Raw genomic sequence first — 18,811 nt, 5'->3', positions numbered from 1 at the left:
CCTTCTAGGAGTTCAGCTGAGAAGAGGGTGGGTATGGCAAAGGATTTTTTCAGAATGGGGGAACTGGACATTTTGAAGGTATTAAAAAGAAGCATGTTAAAGATCACAGCAATGATTGAAAAGCAATCCACTGGAAAAGCAGGGAAGAAATGGCCCCTTAGTTATCAAATACTGAAGGAATAATCAGATGAATAAAGAAGGTGTTCCAAGATATGATCATTTAACTAAGTTGAAGAATCACCAAAATGGCACCTCTTTATAACTTTGTCCTGAGTTTTTTTCCTCCCAGAAAACACTAAATCAGAGCCACTATGAACACCACCACCATCCCCTTTCCCAGCATGATAAAGCCATGCAATTCAACAAATATTAGCATCTATTTTATAAAAGGTACTTTAACTAGACTGGAAGGATACAAAGATCTAACCCAAATGCTGAGATGCAATGCAAAATGAGTACAAAGGAGAAAATAAAAGTTGATAAACGAAAGATGGGGAGTAAAAAGGGGATGAAAGACTTCATTAAAGAAACAGCATCTGAATTGAGCTTAAAGGAAAGAAAGAATTTCAATATAACAAAATGAGTACCATCCATCTCAGACAAAGCCACAGAGAAGGAAAAAGGCAAGAGGAAATAACAAGTAGATCTGGCTCCCTGCCCACTACACTCCCTGCCCAACTTTTAACTGTTTTATATTACCACTTTCCCTACACATACATATATATACACACATACTCCATGTCCTTGGCAAAGGTAACTCCCTATCTAACATTTTAAAGTTATTCATATACTATGTACCTTGATACTATAACTTTTAATAAAATTTCCAAGTTTTCACCATTTCACATGAGCAAAGATTTAGAGCTAGAAGAAACCTCAAAATTACTTAGTAGTAAGGACACTGATGCTAATAATTCAATTTATTTGTCCAAGGTCACAAAGCTTATTACAAATGGATAAAATGATGACTTTAAAGTCAGAAATACATGGACTCAAATAATCATCATTTAATTAATCCCTGAGCCTTAGTTTCCTCATCTATAATAAGTAAATAATAACAGTTTTAGTACTTTCCTCATAAATTATGAGATCTTATGATGAACATCTTGTGATGTTATGATTGTCAAGTAAAATGAAACCTATATAAAGTAACTGACAAACCTTAAAGCAACATGAGGTAGTTATTGTTGTTACTGAATTTTAAAAAGGCAGGTTTTCTCAGATTTCAAATCCCCAATTCATTCTACTATGCTCCAATCTTTCCTTTGTTTGCCTACAGGCTTTAAAATGTATATATACTCACTATAACATCATGAAACTAAACTGTAATAATAATGTTCAACAAACTGTTCCATAATAATAACTCTGTTTATATAACTGGCCACTCTCTATTTAGCAATAGAATGCTTCTGACAGTTTGCATAAAGAAATGTTAATGGGAGGGCTTAATTATTTTTCTTAAGTGAAACTTCAAAAGATATTCCCCCTGAAATACTGTTTCTATTGCTGACCTAACCCTCTGACAATTTATCATCCAATAATTTAACTGAACCTTCTGGGCTCATATGGGGATTCCCTGTCCCTTTAAAATTTTAATTTTGATCCTTCAAGAATTTTTTGAGGTGAAATCAAAAGAAGTACACAATATTCCAGACATGACTAAACCTGGATTTTTGTACCAGAATGGGGCAAAGTCTGATTTCTGTTTGTAATACTAACCTTGCAAATGATGATGATGGCTTAGAAGTTTAAAAAGCTCTTTACATACATTATTTCATCTCAAGCCTTAAAAAAAAATCTCATTATGTATAAAGTACAACTGTCCCCATTTTTATAAATGAGAAAACTGAGGCTTGAAAATTAAGTGCCTTGTCCACATAGCAAAGTGACAAAGTAAAGACCTAACTCAAATCTTATCACTCCAAATCCATGATCTCCCAACTATGCTGTTGCCCTTTTTAGTTACCATTAATAACACAAAGATATCTTCTGACGTCGGGGGTGGATACAATGGGAAAGAATGCTAGACATAGAATCAAAAAACCAGAATTTCACTGCCTGATCAATTTACTACTCTTTATATGACCCAGGCAAATAACAACCTCTCTGGACTTCAATTTCCTTATGAATGGGTTTGGATCATATGACGATAGTCCCTTCAAACTCTTAAATCAATGATTCTACATTCCTGAAAATTATCATTCCCCTAAGTAGAATTTATTGTCCTTAACCTATTACCATACAATTACCAACACATGCATACAGTGATGATGTTTTAGCACAAAACTAAAAGACGCACTGAACTAAAGTCCAATATAAAACAAAAGTCTGTGGAAGTAATCTTGTTCTTCCCATTGAATAAGAAAATTTTTGTTATTCTAGGAAACATTTAGGGCCCTAGACATAACAAAATGAACTTTTAAAAAAAACACAGTCTTTTAAATTTCTTTTAAGGAAAATAGTTTTCTTTAAAAAAAAAAAAGACTCTTAACAATGATGTTATTTTAAATAGTAATACTAACTTAATGCTTCAGTGAAGTAACACTTTAGTCTCCTCGATGCTGTGAAATGAGAGAAGGGAGGGGTATTACCCCCACTAGGACCTCTAGGTTTCTTTCCAGCTCTAAGTCTATGGATCATAGAAACATAGCCTCAAAATTACAGAAAGATAAAATATAACACACTGCCAAAAACTCTATAGAAGGCAGAGATTCCTATAATATTCACCAGCCTAAAACTACTTCCACATTTGCTAACTTCCTGTTTTACTTATTTTTCTATTGTTCTTTTTATTTGAAACCACTCTCCCAGATATATTTTGTCCAGGAACAACTCTGCAGTTTGTAATCATATTGTTAAGTAAAAGAGATGAACATGAGGCACTTTAGTAATGAACATCAATGCCAATATCTACTAGGACATAACTCTAGCAACCAATAATAACCAGGAAATTAATAGATTATACCTATGTTAGCTTTCTCTTCTTAACTTAAAGGCTTATTTAATGGGTGGTGATTGGCCAAATAAAACCTTATCGTGTACCAAAATTATCTGATGAGATAGCCAAAGATTGGGTGTTTGTCAGCTTTGATAAGGCTTGGTGGAAATAACAAAAAGGAACAGAAATACAATCTTGGGGACAGAAGGAAAGAAAGGAAAAAAGGAAGAAAAAAGAAAGCGTTTCATTAAGAAAGGAAAGAAACAGAATCAATGCCTTCAAACAATGTATCAATCTCAAAGTGTACAATAGAAATCATGCTTTCAAACTGAAATTGATGAAAGGTGAATAACTTAACTTACATATAACTTTCATTATCCAAATAATTGTCTAAATTTGTATTTAACTCCAGAAATCTGAAGCAATTCTCTTACATAAGAATTATTGAGTTCTACTTATGATACATTACCATTTTTATCTGACAATAACAAAACAATTAAATCTTGTATAGTTAGTAATAACTGATATTTACATAGTACCTAATGGTTTAGAAAATACTAATTAATTATTTCAACTCAGCTTCACAAAAACCTTGAGAGGAAGGCAGCACCAATATTATAATCTCCATGTTATAGATGAGAAAAATGAGACCCAGAAAGTATAGACTCTAGCTTCCAAACACACCTGGAACATGACACTGAGGGAAATGGATTTATTTTATTAGCTCTAATGATGTCAGAGTAAACCAGAAAAGACAATCCTCCTTTGACTGGTCATCAGCATGAGCAGCTATCATCAATAGTCTGTTAACCTTGCCAAAAAGACTGCATAAACATGGCTCTAATGAAATAAGTAATAATAATTTAATCTATTTTCACCTACAGCAAAAGGTCTTTGATTTCTGAAATTTGAACATCAAAATAGTGAAGTGATTCCTATATGTATGCTTAAGTCAAGCAGTTCACTAGCAGCTCACTGCAAAAAACAGAGTAGGCAAAGGAATTCCATAAATAACAGAAGTCAGATGACTGATAACCATTCTTTTCTTGAGAGTACACCAATACCAAATTATCTATTCTCCACTAAGGAAAAAACTATACAATTATTAAAGAAACCTTTACCTACTTCTATAACTGTGCTACCAAAAGATAATTAAAATATTATAACCATAATATGATTTTTAAATTTACCAATTCACTGCAAAAGACCAAATTAATATACTATGATTCTGATTTTAATTTTTCAATATCAAAAGTGCAAGGAAGAACTTCCTAAATGTTACTGGATTATAAAAGATTTAAGGGGATAGCCTATTATTTCAGTTTTTTGTTTTTTTTTTTAAGATGAATCTGTTCAAGTGTTGTCCTGGCTAGAGAGAGATAAGAACTCAGGAGATAATTGTGCCAACTGAATATAATCATGCACTAGAAGAGCTGTAAGTATCTGTATCTATTCATCAGTCTTATGCATTGTACAAATAGACTGAAGACCTTATTTAATTCTTCCTGCATTTACTTAGTTCTTTTCTTCCTGAGGTTACTGGTAAAATTCAACAATCCCTTAGATTTTTGTACTTCTTCACTAGTCATGGTTATGACTTTCCCCCCCTAAGCTATCCTCATAAGACTATTATTACTGGGAAGAGTCCTTTCAAGGAGAAGTATCCAGTAAAACTGACTACTATTATTTTCTAGGCCTCTTGTAGGTACTAAACACTGCTCAGGACCAGAATACAGATAAACGAAATATACCAGGAAGGTTGATACTCTTGAGAAAAGATTGCTGATGGGCCAGTCTTATTTCCACCTCATTTTGGTGTAGACTATGGGATCAAATCAATAGCTAAAAAGTCACAGGTAACCCTTAAAAGATGTAGATTCATGAAAGGATAGCCTCTTAAAGCTATGGGATCTGTGAAAGAGACATCCAAAAAACCATCTTGTCCAAAGCAATCCAGAATAAGGTACCAAGAGAATATTTTATATAAAATTGCAGCAAAAATTGTACAATTTAAATTTTAAAGGGGATCTCTGTTCAGATGTGGATCTAATTCTGAGATGCCATAGGAGGCAGAAATGTAATTCTTTAGAAAACATACCACACCTAAAATTTTTATTACACAATTAAAATAGATTTAATAGATTGTACTTTTCATTGAAAAACAAATTCTGGAACCAAGGAAATCAGCCTTGGCCTCTGCCTTCTTTTCATTCCCTTCTTTACTCTCTGATATTCTATAGGGAAGGATAACAATGACTACTCACACCGAATAGGACTATCTACACCTCAGTGTTCTTTCTCTGTTCCTATCCATTTGTTCAGGAACTGAACTCTTTTATATTTTATCTTTCCATAGACTATGAGCTCCTTGACAGCAAGCTTCGTCTCATGTTTTGTCTTATACCATAAGTGCTTTTCCATGACTTTGAATTAATCATTTCATTCATTTACCCAAATGAATCGAGGAAAACAAAATTGTCAATACATTGTTTCTCCTATATAATCATCCATCATATAGCCAGATAGCTATGATTAAACACAAAATTCTTGCTATACACCAGGAATTGGGCTAATCTCTGATGACAAAATAAGAGAGAGAAAAATCATATACGGAAGGGTAACCAGTGAAGAGTTGTTTTGGTCTGGAAAGTCACAGAAATAATGAGTAGAGTCACAATAGTGACATGGCCTTTCTAAAACCAATGGTAGGGTATACTTAATAGCTGCAAGACACAGTGAATGGGGCAGAGCAGTAAGGCAGGAAAATGGTCAGGGTCAAGCATTACTGGGGGTGTCAACCTAGCTAGTCATAATGGGTTCTGCATAATCAAGATAGTACTAGGACAAGAATAGCAAAGTAAAACAACTTTAAAAACTGAGAGAATACAAGTTAATTCAAACAAAAACAAATGGACAGAAAAAGTTTTTACAATCTCCAAACCTTATCATTTGGGGTATCAATATGGTACAGTGGATAGAGTGCCATGCCTGGAATCAGAAAGACCCAAATTCAAATCCAGTGTGTGACCCTGGACAAGTCACTTAATCCTATTTGCCTCAACTTCTCATCTATGAAACAAGCTGAAGAAAGAATGGCAAGTCACTCCAGTATCTTTGCCAAGAAAACTATAAATAAGACCAAGAAGAGTCGAATATGACTGAAATAACTGAACAACATCCCTATCGTTAAAAAAAAAAAATCCTAATAAGTGTATGGGGATGGGGATAGGAAATGAGAAAGGAGATAGAGGATAGAAAAGACAGTATTTTCCCAATGCTATCTACATAGCTGCTGCTGTAGGTACCCAGGTTAAGATTAGTTTGCAATTGTCCTGAGAAGCAAAACCCTGGTACAAAGGAAGAAGGCAGGGAATGTAAGACTACACTGGATATGTATGCATGTGTTGGAACCAAGCTCTATGACAGCCTATCAAAGGGGAGATTCCCTCAACTTCCTACCCTCCAATTAGTTGATCACATATTGCTAGGAGTCAACCCACAATTTCCCCTTTGGAGACAAGTGGCTAACAAAGCCCAAATGGACTGTTTACTTTTCTTGTTCAGATAAGGTCTAACTATATGCAAAGCAACTGTACTAACAAGGGCCTGTACAAGGCACAGAGTTTCAATAACACAATTCTTGCTTTAATAGACTTAATGTTAATATATAAATGACAAATATATAACATTACATAACAAGCCCACTAGAAAGTTGTAAAATTGTTTTGTGCTTGCATGAAGCACTTTACAGAAGAATAGTCATGAAGAAGTTCAAAGATCAAGGAAGTGGCTGCCATTTTCACTCAGGTTTTAAAGGATCAAGAGAGAAATTCAAAGATTCAAAAGGAAAAACAGTATTCCAGAAAAATCCCAAATCCAAAGGAACAAAAAATTTTTGCCTGACTTTTCTGCAAAATTCTGCTCAGTTCTCCATATTTTATCATCTTAAACCTGATCAAAAAATAGCTTTTTTTTCTTTTTCCTCCAAAGTCAATTCATAATAGTAGGTTGCTTCTGATTATGAACTTTGGATTGATTTATTTTCCTTAAAATTCAACAGTATGTAAAAGGGAATTCAATATACAGCCTCTGTACACATTCAATTCTTGGCTTCCCTTCAGGAATTGCCAATCCAGGTACTAGGAATATCAATGATTTAATTAAAATAATACAATATAAAGCAAAAATCTTTCTGTCATTTATCAACTAAAAACAGGCGATCTTTAGCCTAATGGTATAAAGTATAGTCTACTTTCAACCAGCAGTCTTAATATCAAAAGATAGTACTTATCACAGTTTCCCACAACCAGTTCTCAGTGTTACAGCTGGTTGCAAGATAACGTAAAATAACTCTAGATACAAAGACAGGTAAATTGTATTTCCAAGCAGGAATTAATATTAAAACCCTGTAAAATATTCCCCATCTTTACATTTTCTAAATTTTAAAATTCAAAATAAAATAATTTGTAGGGCTCCACAGACTGATTCACTTTAGAAGGCATTTAAAAGTAATATAATAAGTGACTTGATATTGCATTTTACATAGCAAAAAACAAAAACAAAAACTTTTTAGAGACCTTTAAAAATATAAGAAAACTAACAAAAGTCAATTTTTGTTGTTTTTTGAAGAAACTGAAGGGGAAGGGCATTTTCTATCATTCAGAAAAGGTAAAATGAGTAAAGCAGTCAAATCAGCTTGAGATCACATTAGAAGGTATGGAAAAAAGGGAAGATTTTGTCCTGCTTTTCCTGAAATGGCTTCCATAATTGACATGTAAATACTATCTTATCATTACACCACTAGGGGAAAAGATTTCACTCATAATCTTAGTATATTTGTAGGCTTATGTTAAAAAATATTATGTGATTATTTCATATTAAAAATTAACCCATCAAACTAGTTATTTTCAGTGCTAAAATAACAATGAAAATAGGCCACATTTTCTAAATTAATAAAGCATGCAATGAAGATACAAATTGACATACAAAACAAAAAAGTCACATAATATACCTAATACTGAAAGAAAAAAAGTAGTCATTGTAGTCATTGAAAGCTGCTAATCACAGCTTTCAGCATCTGGTGTTTCAAATTTCTGTTATATCAAAATAAAGTTCTAAATATCAAAAAGGAGCAATTTCACTAAAACCTTAATTTTTAAAAATCTTTTAGCAAACTCCTAACAAAAATTGCTTTAGACAGCCTTTCCCCCCAAAAAACTAAGAAATGATTTTGAATCCCATATACACCCAATTTTTAAAAATTCAAATTGTCAAATTATTTCATATTTTCAAGCTGATGTGACTGTGAAACTGCTAAGCTACTGAATCCTTAAATATGGGATACATAGTAAAAAATACTCCCGAAGCACCTCAAAAGTTTACTGAGGATAGTAGACAGTTATAAAAATACTAGTTGAAACCAACAAATATTATCCCTTTATCCACACTTAACCATTTGCATATAGTACCATTTGACAATGTTTCCATTTCAGTAGATGCTATCCAATACAATGCAAAAGTATCATTTTCTGAGCAAAAAGGTTAATAATGTAAAACATTCAGAAAAATATTAAAAGCAGAATTTGCAAGCTATTTCCTACCCTCTGCTTCAGTATATTGACATCTTAAGTCAAAGAACTCCTGTTAAGACTCAAACTCCCTGGAGAAAAAAAGGTTCAGATCCTGTGTGAGAGCACACAATGGAATCACAGCTGACGATGCACATCTTTTCTAGATGTCTCCATATGTTCAGGAGTTCCTTCCCCCCAACTAAGCATTAAGGGACTTACTTGCCACTATCTGTCACCAGAAATATAAAAACATTTTCAAGAATTGTTGTAAAGAATCAAACACAAATAGTGTATTATGACTGAGCATACCACCAAAGAAGAAGAAAAGGGTACATATGTCAGCAACCATCTGTAACTAAATTAAGTATGGGAAGGGCAGGGGAGATTGTTGGCAAATTTGAAACAACAATATAGATTACTGCCTACGATTGTAAGTAGTTGGCAAATAAAAGTATAAACCAGTGAGAGAGAAAATAAACTTATATTAATATAATGTAAGGTAACAAACTGTAACAAAATATACCTATCCTTTTCCACATACATGTAAAAACTTCACCAGGCTGTTTACTCTGCATTTGGAACTGGACTTATAAAAAGAAGACATTAATAGAATTTAACAATTATTTTTTCCTAATTTTTGCTGTAGCTTTGCTTCAATTCTTTCATTATGAAGAGTTCATGAAAAAGAAAAGTTCATGAAGATATAACTTTTAAAAATTTTCTTCAATTAAATTTAAAGTAGCCTAATTACAAAATGAATGAGTTAATTCTTGATCTAATTCCATTCACCCTCTGAAGTCCTTAAATTTGGGATTAAAAGTCTTCACAAACTCTAGGTGAGAATTCTAGCTGAGAATAAGAACACAGCTTCCGTCAATGCGCCACTAACCTCACCAACAAAGAACAAGAGCACAAGAGACCAAGCACTGTAGCAGCTGTTATTCTTGTAGGGTAACCTGTGTTATGTGTAGAGAATAAGAACCACTATTCTTACCCTCCCTTAAAAACTCGCTAAATCATTTATCCAACAAACAACCTCAACATGAAATTTGCCTCTTACCTTGTTTAAGCTAAGGAAGCACCCACTCGATCTACATTTTAACAATGTTTAAGGAGAAAGCTATTTTAGATGATTTATTTTTAAGAGTCTTTAGTGTGGGAGTAATTTGGCAAAATACATTTCACTCAAAACTCCCCCTACACACAAAAATTCTTTGACCAGCTTTGCTCCTTAAATAACAAAGCTTTATGTTTCACAGTGATGCTTTAGTTTCTAACTACATTTTGTTTATCCAAGAAGGAGCCAAATAAAAGGCATACCATAACCCACAACCTTCTATTTTTTCTGCTTCATCCCCACACACCCAACATTCAGGTTTGGAAACTGACAGCTTAATTAAACAAGGAACGAGGAAAGATTCAAGAAAAGTACCAATACTTTCCACTTTGCATTTCTAAAACAATCTCCACCTAAAACTATATTCAAGCGACTTTTCAATATCAAGATACCCTTAAAAGAGAGGTTTCACATCTAAAAAGTAAAAGGCAGAGGGATACATAGAGCCTTTGAGTATCCTCGCTGGAAATAAAAGGGAGTCCAGAATCCCCTACTCCCTAGAGCATCCCCTATACCACGCCACTCTTGACATTATTCTTCCTTAACTGATGAATTTAAGATTTCATCCTACGTAAGGAATTCGTGCCTTTAACCAAGAGCAGGAAACTGAGCATGGTACACGCGAACACTTCTTCCCAAGACAAGAGGGCTCTATAGCTAAAGCCTTAGAACACAAGAGCGAGGATAGAGTCCTAGGCATGGAGAGGAGCAAGAAGGCTCTAGCTGGCGTCTCCATGACTCCCCGCCCCAAGGCAACTCTTCTTTGACTGGCTCAGAAGAAGCCCCGCCCCTTCCCCCTCCCCCTCTTTTATTGGCTTACCAAAACCCGGTCAGTCAAACTCCCTTTCTCCGAGTGGTTTGCTGTCCCATCAGTCAGACGCAGCGCGATCCGGGTCGATGGGAGGGGAAGGCAGCGAGGGAGGTGGAGTGGGATTGAGGGAGAAGGGAGGAAGATTGGGAGATTGGTGGGGCAGTTCGTCAATTGCTGTGCCAAATCTGAGTCTCCGGAATGGCAAAGTTTCCCCGGCGATGGGGCTGTAAACTGGGGGAGCCAGTTGCAGCTCAGTCCCCAGGCTCAAAGGATTGAGCTACATACAGTGCCGCCGACAGCTCGGGTCCCCGCATCCCACAGGCCCCGGAAACCGGAGGGCGCGGGGGATGGGGGGGAAAGAGGGCGGGACCATCAACCTAGTGACCGGCCCCGCCCCCGATCCGTGGAGAGGCGCCTCCGGGACTTGGGGAGGGGGAGGGGGAAGAGGGATGGCCAGGGGGCGGGAGCACCGGACCGGCGGCTCAGGCCCCTCCCCAGCCCCGACCTAGGGAGGGAGTCGAGCCCCCAGCGCTGGGCGGGGTGTGGGTAAGAGCCCCTCCCCGCTTCCCGCCTGGGGCCCGGAGGCCAGTCACTCCAGGGGCGGGGAGAAGGGAGGGAAGCTAGGGACCAGGGGGAGAGGGGCGCTGGCGAGCCAACCCGGAACCTTCTCTGGCCGCCGCTGTCGCCCCCGGCCCCGGCGCGCCCGCAGCCGGCCCACCAGCCCCGACCCAGAAAGTTAAGTGTGGGGCATGAGCTGGGCTCCGGTGCGTGCGCGGAGCATCTGCCTCCCGCCGCCGCCGCCCCGGCCTCCCTCCTTCCCCGCAGCCTGCGTACATCAGGAGAGCTTCCCCGCCCAGCCCAACCCGCTCCCCCTTCCCTCCTCCCGGGGCTCCAGGTTCCCCGCCTCCCCCTCACCCCGGGGTGCAACTTCCTCTCGTAACCTTGCCTCACCTTCCCTCCGCTCCACCCGAGAACGGAGCCTCCGGGCCTCGCTCACCAACCCGACCAGCATCTTCCCTTTCACACCCCGTGCATTTCTCCCGGGTCCTTGCCAGCGCCCCGACGGCTCCCCCCCAGCCGCCTCGCCGGGCCCTTCCGCGGTCTCACCTCCCTCATCCCCCGAGGCTCCCGTCTCCTCCAGCTCCCTCTGCCCACCAACCACGGCGAACGGTGGTACCCCGCACCTCCTCCCGGGCGTGAGCCTCTTTCCCTCCTCCCCCCGGGCTGCGGCTTCCCCCTCGCAGCCCCACAGCCGCCCCCTCCCCGGGGCTGGGGCCTCTCCCCCCGCCTTTCACTTCGGGACTCGCTGTCCCAGTTCACAGGAGGGAGGTGCGCGTGTGTGCATATGTGGGAGTGCATGTGTATGCGTGCGCGCGCGCGTGTATGTGTATGTGTGTGTGTGTGTGTGTGTGTGCAAGGGGGTGGGGAGAACCTTCCTTTCTCTACCAGAAACTCCCCCCTCCCCGGTCTCCAACCCAAAACAAAAACTCCCCAACTCCGCGACTCCCCGCGATGCCACATCCCCGCGGGGGCCCCACGCACGGCACCCGCCCAGACGAGGCAAGCGGCGGAGAGGAGAGCAGGGGACGCGCGGCCGGCGGGCGGCTCTCCCCCCGGCTCCCCAGTTGCCGCTGCTGGGGGTTGGGGATAGTGCACCTCCCCCTCCCCCGCGCCGGGAAGGTGCATTTACCGGGAAATCGGTGGGTCGGTCAGTCTGTCAAGCGGCGGCTGCCGACGGCGCTGACCTTCCCGGCTGAAGCTGGAGCGGAGGCTGTGGCCGCCATGTTCCCGTGTTAATAACTGCTGCCTGGTTGTTTATTTCAATGGAGATCCTCCCCCCGACTCCCTCCTCCTCCTCCTCTCCTCACTTAAAGAGAGGGAGACAGAGCGAGCGAGCGAGCCGAGGAGGGGGCACCGTGAGGCCGCCAGCCCCTCCCTCCCTCCCTCCTCCTCTTCCCTCCTCCTCCTCCCCCTCACTACAGGCGCAGGAGCAGCAGCCAAGTCCTGTCACTGGGGGAAGGACGAGAGGAGGAAACTTCCCTCCCACTCCCCTCCCTCCTCCCATTGCTCCGCAACATCGCCCCTGCGAGGGGGCAAAGGTGGCAGAAGGGGCACCGGGACCGCAGAGCGAGGCGGAGGGGGGTCGTGGTTCAAGAAGAGGTTGAGGAGTCCGAAGCAGCCGAGACTTTCAAGGGGAGGGGGGGGGGCGCAAAAGCGGCTCGGGGATTGTGGGGGAGGGAAGAAGGGGAAAGGGGGGGAGGGGTCGCAAAACGGGGAGAGGAAGGGGGTCCGATCCTATGGGTGATTGGAAGTGTAAAGAGAGTAAACAGACGACTACGGCCAGGCAAAGGGCAATGCCAAAAAAAAGAGAAAGCGTGAGCAGAGGAAGGGCCTATACAGCAGAGGGGAGACAATGGGCAACTTAGGGCTGCTGTTTAGTTGGGGAGTTGCTACAGCCCAAGTAGAAAACATTAGGTTTGGCAATTTTAGAAGGGCGGCTTGCATCACTTTTGTGCCAGACTTCGGCCTCCTTTCCTTTCTCCAAACCACACAGTGCCCCCACGATCCTTCCTCCATACATCCCTGTGCTGTCACTACCCCTTTCCCATCTCTTCCAAGGGTCTTTCCTATTACACGTGTATTTATTTTAACTGAAAAAGCTGGGAAAAGAAGCAAAGGCAAGGCCAGCTGCAATAGACGTTCATCCCACCAGATTAGGGTAAAGCAAAAACAAAACAAAAACTGAGCTCTTCTAGAGTTTTTAGAGCCTGAACGTTGTTAGAACCACCAAGAGGATTTTTACATGGAAATCCTACTTCTTGATTTAACAGTAGCAAAAAAGGTAAAGAAAAAGAAACTGAAAATAACTCATAAGTAGAGAGAGGTTAAGGAAGAACTAGAAGGGGCAATGGGTACCTCATAGTTTTCATGGTGCTGTGAAAGAGCAGGTACCCTTTAATTTAAATCTTAGTTTATCAAATAGTCTTGACTGACTGGGAAGGAGGAGGAGGTGACTAGGGTAGGTCAGAGTGGAAAAAGAAGCGACTTTTTGTTTTAAATTTCTATCCTTAATATGAAGAAATGGAGGTTGGTTACAAATATTGAGTTGGTAAGCCACCCAGCTTACCAAAGGGGACATAATACAAAAATAAATACTTCACCCTTCCCACATAGAGCCTACCTACTTCCAGCAATCCTAGTCCTGAAGTAATCCTAACATTCTCCAGTGCCTCATTTTGGCCTGGAGGTGACCCTTAGTTCTCAAAGGCTGTGCCAGAAGAATGTAAGCTCTGGCAGGTCCTACTATGCTGAAACCTCTTTGGTAACAGATGGAGTCTGTTTTCAGAGGACTTACCTAAGTACCAATAGCCTGGCCACCTGGTGATTTTTTAAAAATTCATAACAATCCATGAAACAAGGGTAGTGGTGATTCTGGATCCTGACATTTTGCTATATTCTGAACGTTTTTTTGGTCGATATTAGCTAATAGTGATTAATGGTATGCCCACGTTATTTAAGAAAATACCCAGTTTACATGTTCTGGGTACATATAAATGACTTTAAAAACTGACTAATCCCACAACTAAATGTGTACATGTCAAAATACTTACAATATCATTCTTTTCTGTGGTTGAAAATTGGAAACAAAGTAAATCCTCATTAACAGGTGAGTGGCTGAATAAATTGTGGTACATTAAATGGAATATTGTGTCATAAGACAATATGAGGAATAAAGAGAAATCTTCAATAAGGATTGATTTAGAGTGAAGAAAGAACAAGAACGTGAAACATAACAGCAATCATAAATTAAAAACATTAAAATAGGCAGCTACAAAAATGAAATTGACGCCACAGACAATGCAAGACACAGCTCCTTCATGCCGAGGTGGGGGTCTATGGATGTTGAAGATGCTGTACCAAGGTATTTTGAACTCAGGTCTTTCTGACTCTAAGCCTAGTGCTCTTATTCACAGAGCTACCTAGCTGCCTCCTATGAAAATTATTAGTCACAGGACAAATGAATGGTTTTGCTGTTTTTCTACTATCTTTAAGGGAATATACTATGGAGGAAAAGCTACAGGGAAATAACTGGTTTTGATTTTTTGTCTCAAAAAGCATCAGTCCTTTATTTTTTAAGAAGTAGCTTGGATGCAGTGTGATTTGGTGAGATTCAGGGGAAGTGAGTCTAATTCAGGTATTGACTTGCTTCATAATCCTGGGAAGTCATGTAACTCCAGTGCTTTAGTTTCTTCATCTGTAAAATAGAAGTAATAATTGGCAAAGACCTGTCTAATGTGAATGGATGAACCACCAAAGCAGGGTAACAGTTACCACTGGTAGTACATTCAATCTAAGAGAACACGAGCTTTAAGGTCAGAGAAGTTAGGTTCCTTAGTACATCTGTTAGAGTATGACCCAGGGCAAATTATTTTACTTTCAAATGCCCTGATATCTTTATCTATGAAATGAGAAGTTTGAACTAGATGGCCTCTGAGATCCTATTCAGCTTTAGATCTGTGTCCTTAAAGGAAAACAGCACAAAAAAACTTCAGAATTGATCAATGAAGTGACTAAATATTACTTCAGAAATCAAATGGTAAAGCATGCCTCCTGCTTTTTGATAGGTACACAAGAAGGCAAAATATATCAGAAGTGGCCAGTGTGGATTTGTTTTGCTCAGCTATACTTGTTACACAGAAGGGTTCTATTGGGGTAGAGTGTTAGAAAGTGACAGCAATAATGAAAAGAATAACACTGAAAATGCCAAGTGAGCTATGAAACTATAAATATCATATTTGTTTAGTCATATATAACTCTTCTTGACCCCAATGAACCATACTCTCCATGGAGTTTTCTTGCCAAAGATTTACCATTTCCTTCTCCAAGGCATTAAGCCAGTAAGTGTCTGAAGTCAAATTTGAACTCGTGTCTTTCTGACTCCAGGCCCAGTGTTCTATCCATTGAGCTACCTACCTATTTATCTGCCTGCTAGGAGAATTATTAGCCACAGTAGGCTATGACTTGTTTCTCTTTGTTTTTTCCTTCTGTATTATTACTATTGGCAAGTCTTTTCTAATGCTAAATATTTTTTTCCTTTCCTTTTAATTCTTATTCATTAGTCCTTACTCCTTGTAGGATAACATGATATACACACACATCCACACAAACCCTAAAACATAAATTTAACAAATCTAGTGTAATTTTACAAGTCCTAGCCATGATTATCAATATCACTAATGAAGAATTGCACCAGTGCTCAATAAGCACAGTCAAGAAATAAGGAAAAACAATTCTTCAGGAGAAAATATGACAAAGTAAATGAGAAATACAGCCAGATCCAACAGGTATAAAAATCCATACAGCTGGAAGTTGTAATATGTTAACTGGTTTCAATCTAATGGACATAGGCAATGCAAATTCAAATAATGTAACCAACTCAAAAAATTAATTATTGCCATTGAGACCTAGCTGTATGTGATCAATGCAAGAACATTCATCTAGCAATAGTCAAATTTTTGACCAATGGTGTAGAAAAAAATACTAGAATTGGAAGCAGAAGTCCTGGGTTTGAGTTTTGGCAGCGCAGCTATTTCCAGCACAACTATTTCCTGTGAGACACTTGGCATGTAGCTTAATTTTCAACCCTCAGTATTTTAGTCAAATTAACCTATCTCACAGAATTGGTGAGAGGAAGGTGATTGGTAAAATGTGATATATTATTACAGATAGTGATGTCAATAAAAAGAAAAAAAAAAAGCAAAAACTTAGGGCTTTGAATATTGACTGGATGTGTAGCACAAAGAGATTATCCCTTCTCTGTTCTTCTCCATCATGTCCCTCTTCATCTATTTTCTAATGTAATCTTCATCTCTTCATCTATTCAAGATCACTTCAACCTTCTGACACTGCATCAATACTTTCTTTACCCTACGCCGTCTTTGTTACTGGCTCCTTCCAGAGGCTCCATTTAACAAAGGAGTCAAAGAAATCATCTCTTCCTTTCCCTTCTGGCTACAGTTTTCTGGAATTTTCCCTCCTGACCCATATGGAGTGTTCCTCCTTTCCTTTCCTGCTTCTATTTTCTATCTTGTCTTTCCCCATTAGACTGCAAACTACTTGAGAGTAGGGATTGTCTTTTGCCTTTTTTTTTTTTTTTTGAATCCCCAATGTTTAGCATTGTACCTGGCACATTCTAGGCAATTAATATTTATTGCCTGGCTAACTGACTAACTATAAAGTGGAAGGAAATTTTTTGCAATTAATGAGAAACAGAAAAGTGAATGACTATGAAACAAGGGTACAAAGAGACAAACTAGTAAAGGAGAAACATATTGACAGGCAGTAATGAAACATAATTGAATCAGTGAAATGACCTAGAAGATTATATATACAAAAACTAGCAAGAAGAAAACAGGACATTCTCATTATCAGAGTTGAAAAAATCTTAGTCTTATTCCTGTATTCTCATGCCCATCTTTTTCTAATAAACACGGAGAACAGAAAATGTGCTATTAGGAAATCATTTATAAATTCATTTAAAATAAATTCTGTCCTATACAGTATTTTCTATTATAAGCCTTTCTCCTTTGGCTATATCTGCTTTGACACAAAACACCAGTCTTTTCATTCAAAAATTCACTTACATAATTTTAAAAAATCAAATCAGTTATTTGCCACCTTTCTAATAAAAACACTGTGATTTTTCATTTTTCTACTATTCATTTTCCAGTTGTATCTAATTCTCTCTGTCTCTCTGTCTTTGTCTCTGTCTCTCTCTATCTCTCTCTGTCTCTCTGTCTCTCTCTCTTTCTTTTCCCCCTACCCTCCCTCCTTTCCTTTCCCTCCCCTTTTCTCTCTTCTCCTTTCTTCTCTCCATCTGGAAAATATCTACTCTTATACTTTCAATTTCATTTTTTTATAGATTACTCCAAAAATCTATATTTTCAGCTCTAATCTCTAGCTCTAGTTCCATATTTCAAATGGTTATTTGTTTGGAGGTACTCTTGAGTACCTGAAAATTAGTAGCTCTAAAAGCAAACTACTTTTTAAAACTTAAATGTCTCTCCTGATTGCTCTATTTTTCAATTAATTTTTAAAAAATAGATCAGGAAATAGTTTGGTATAGTAGAATGTTGGACTTTGGGTCATAGTCACTTGTTTAAATTTCACCTCTGACACTAGATGCATGTCCACGGACAAATTCCATAACTTCTTTGAACCCTACAATGGGGACCATAATATTTGTAGTATCTTCCTTATAAGACTTGTAAAAATAAAAGAAAGGTTTACATAAAGTGGTCTGTATGTGGTAAGGCCAACTAATTGACTAGCTCAATAGAGTAACTGCTGTAGTCAGGAAGACTGCTTTTCCTAAGTTTAAAATCAGTCTCAGACACTATGCAACTCTGGCTCAGTTTTTTTCATCTGTAAAATGGGCTGGAGAAGGAAATGGCAAACCATTCCAATATCATGACCCAAATGGGGTCATGAAGAATGGAACTTGATTCAACAACAGCAATGTAAATGGTATCTTTTATTATTATCCAAGTCTCAAAACTCCAGAATTACTTCCTACTTTGGCTTCTTCATCCTCTAACTCTTCCCTATAATCCAATTAGTCACAAAATCCTATAGCTTCCTCTCCATTCCCCAAATCACCAACCTAGGCTGATGCCTGTTAGCCCCTTACACTAGCACTTCAGTAGCCTCCAAACTGATCCATATTTTCATTTTTTTCTGGATCCAGTCCATCCTGCACAACTCTGCCAAATTAACCTTCCTGAAACTTCATTTTTATCTTGTTTCCTTCCCTACTCAATAGAACAGCTTAGAATCACTGTTGTTACCTACAGGACAGTCTAAATAACATGATTAAGGCCCTTGGCAGACTGGTCCAGACCTACTTTTCCAACATCATCTTCTACTCTTCCTGGAAAAGAACCTTATACCTTTGATAAACTGTTTTATTTACTCCATCCCCAGACTCCTTGTCCTTTTGCTTGTGTACAAGTAGATATCTTTTTAAATAATTTTTTTCAAAATATATGCAAAGATACTTTTCAACATTCATTTTTGCAAAACTTTGTATTCAAAATCTTTTCCCTTCCTTCCTCCCATTCCCTCCCCTAGATAGCAAGTAATTCAGTATATGTTAAACATGTGCGATTCTTCTATACATATTTCCACATTTAGATGATATCTTGTAGATTGAGAGAATATGGGAGGAGAGGAGAATATGTTGCTAATCTGTCTTCCCATGAACAGATTTCTATTCAAATCTTTAAAGTTTTTTCTGTCCCTACCAATGTAACACAATCTCCATTCTACAAAGTATTTTAATAGTTTGTAAGTTCAGTAATGTAATGGAAGTTAAA

At 38.8% G+C, this 18,811-nt stretch overlaps 1 protein-coding gene across 7 annotated transcripts in view; it reads right to left on the bottom strand.

Annotated features, from left to right (window-relative positions):
* Positions 1-18,811, bottom strand: part of NCOA2 (nuclear receptor coactivator 2) — a 406,774-nt gene that overhangs the window by 278,704 nt on the left and 109,259 nt on the right. For 2 of the 7 annotated variants that reach the window (XM_031946274.1, XM_031946279.1), the window contains exon 1: positions 12,127-12,355. The exons of 2 other annotated variants lie outside the window; for them this stretch is intronic. The gene's annotated coding sequence lies outside the window, so the exon portion shown is untranslated. Of the gene's footprint in view, positions 1-10,445; positions 11,075-12,126; positions 12,357-18,811 lie in introns of those variants that run through there. 3 more of the 7 variants (XM_031946278.1, XM_031946280.1, XM_012541270.3) reach the window with 3 other exon arrangements.

Source organism: Sarcophilus harrisii, chromosome 1, assembly GCF_902635505.1.
Source record: "Sarcophilus harrisii chromosome 1, mSarHar1.11, whole genome shotgun sequence".
NCBI lineage: Eukaryota > Metazoa > Chordata > Mammalia > Dasyuromorphia > Dasyuridae > Sarcophilus > Sarcophilus harrisii.
This window is presented reverse-complemented; position numbering and strand designations above follow the sequence as displayed.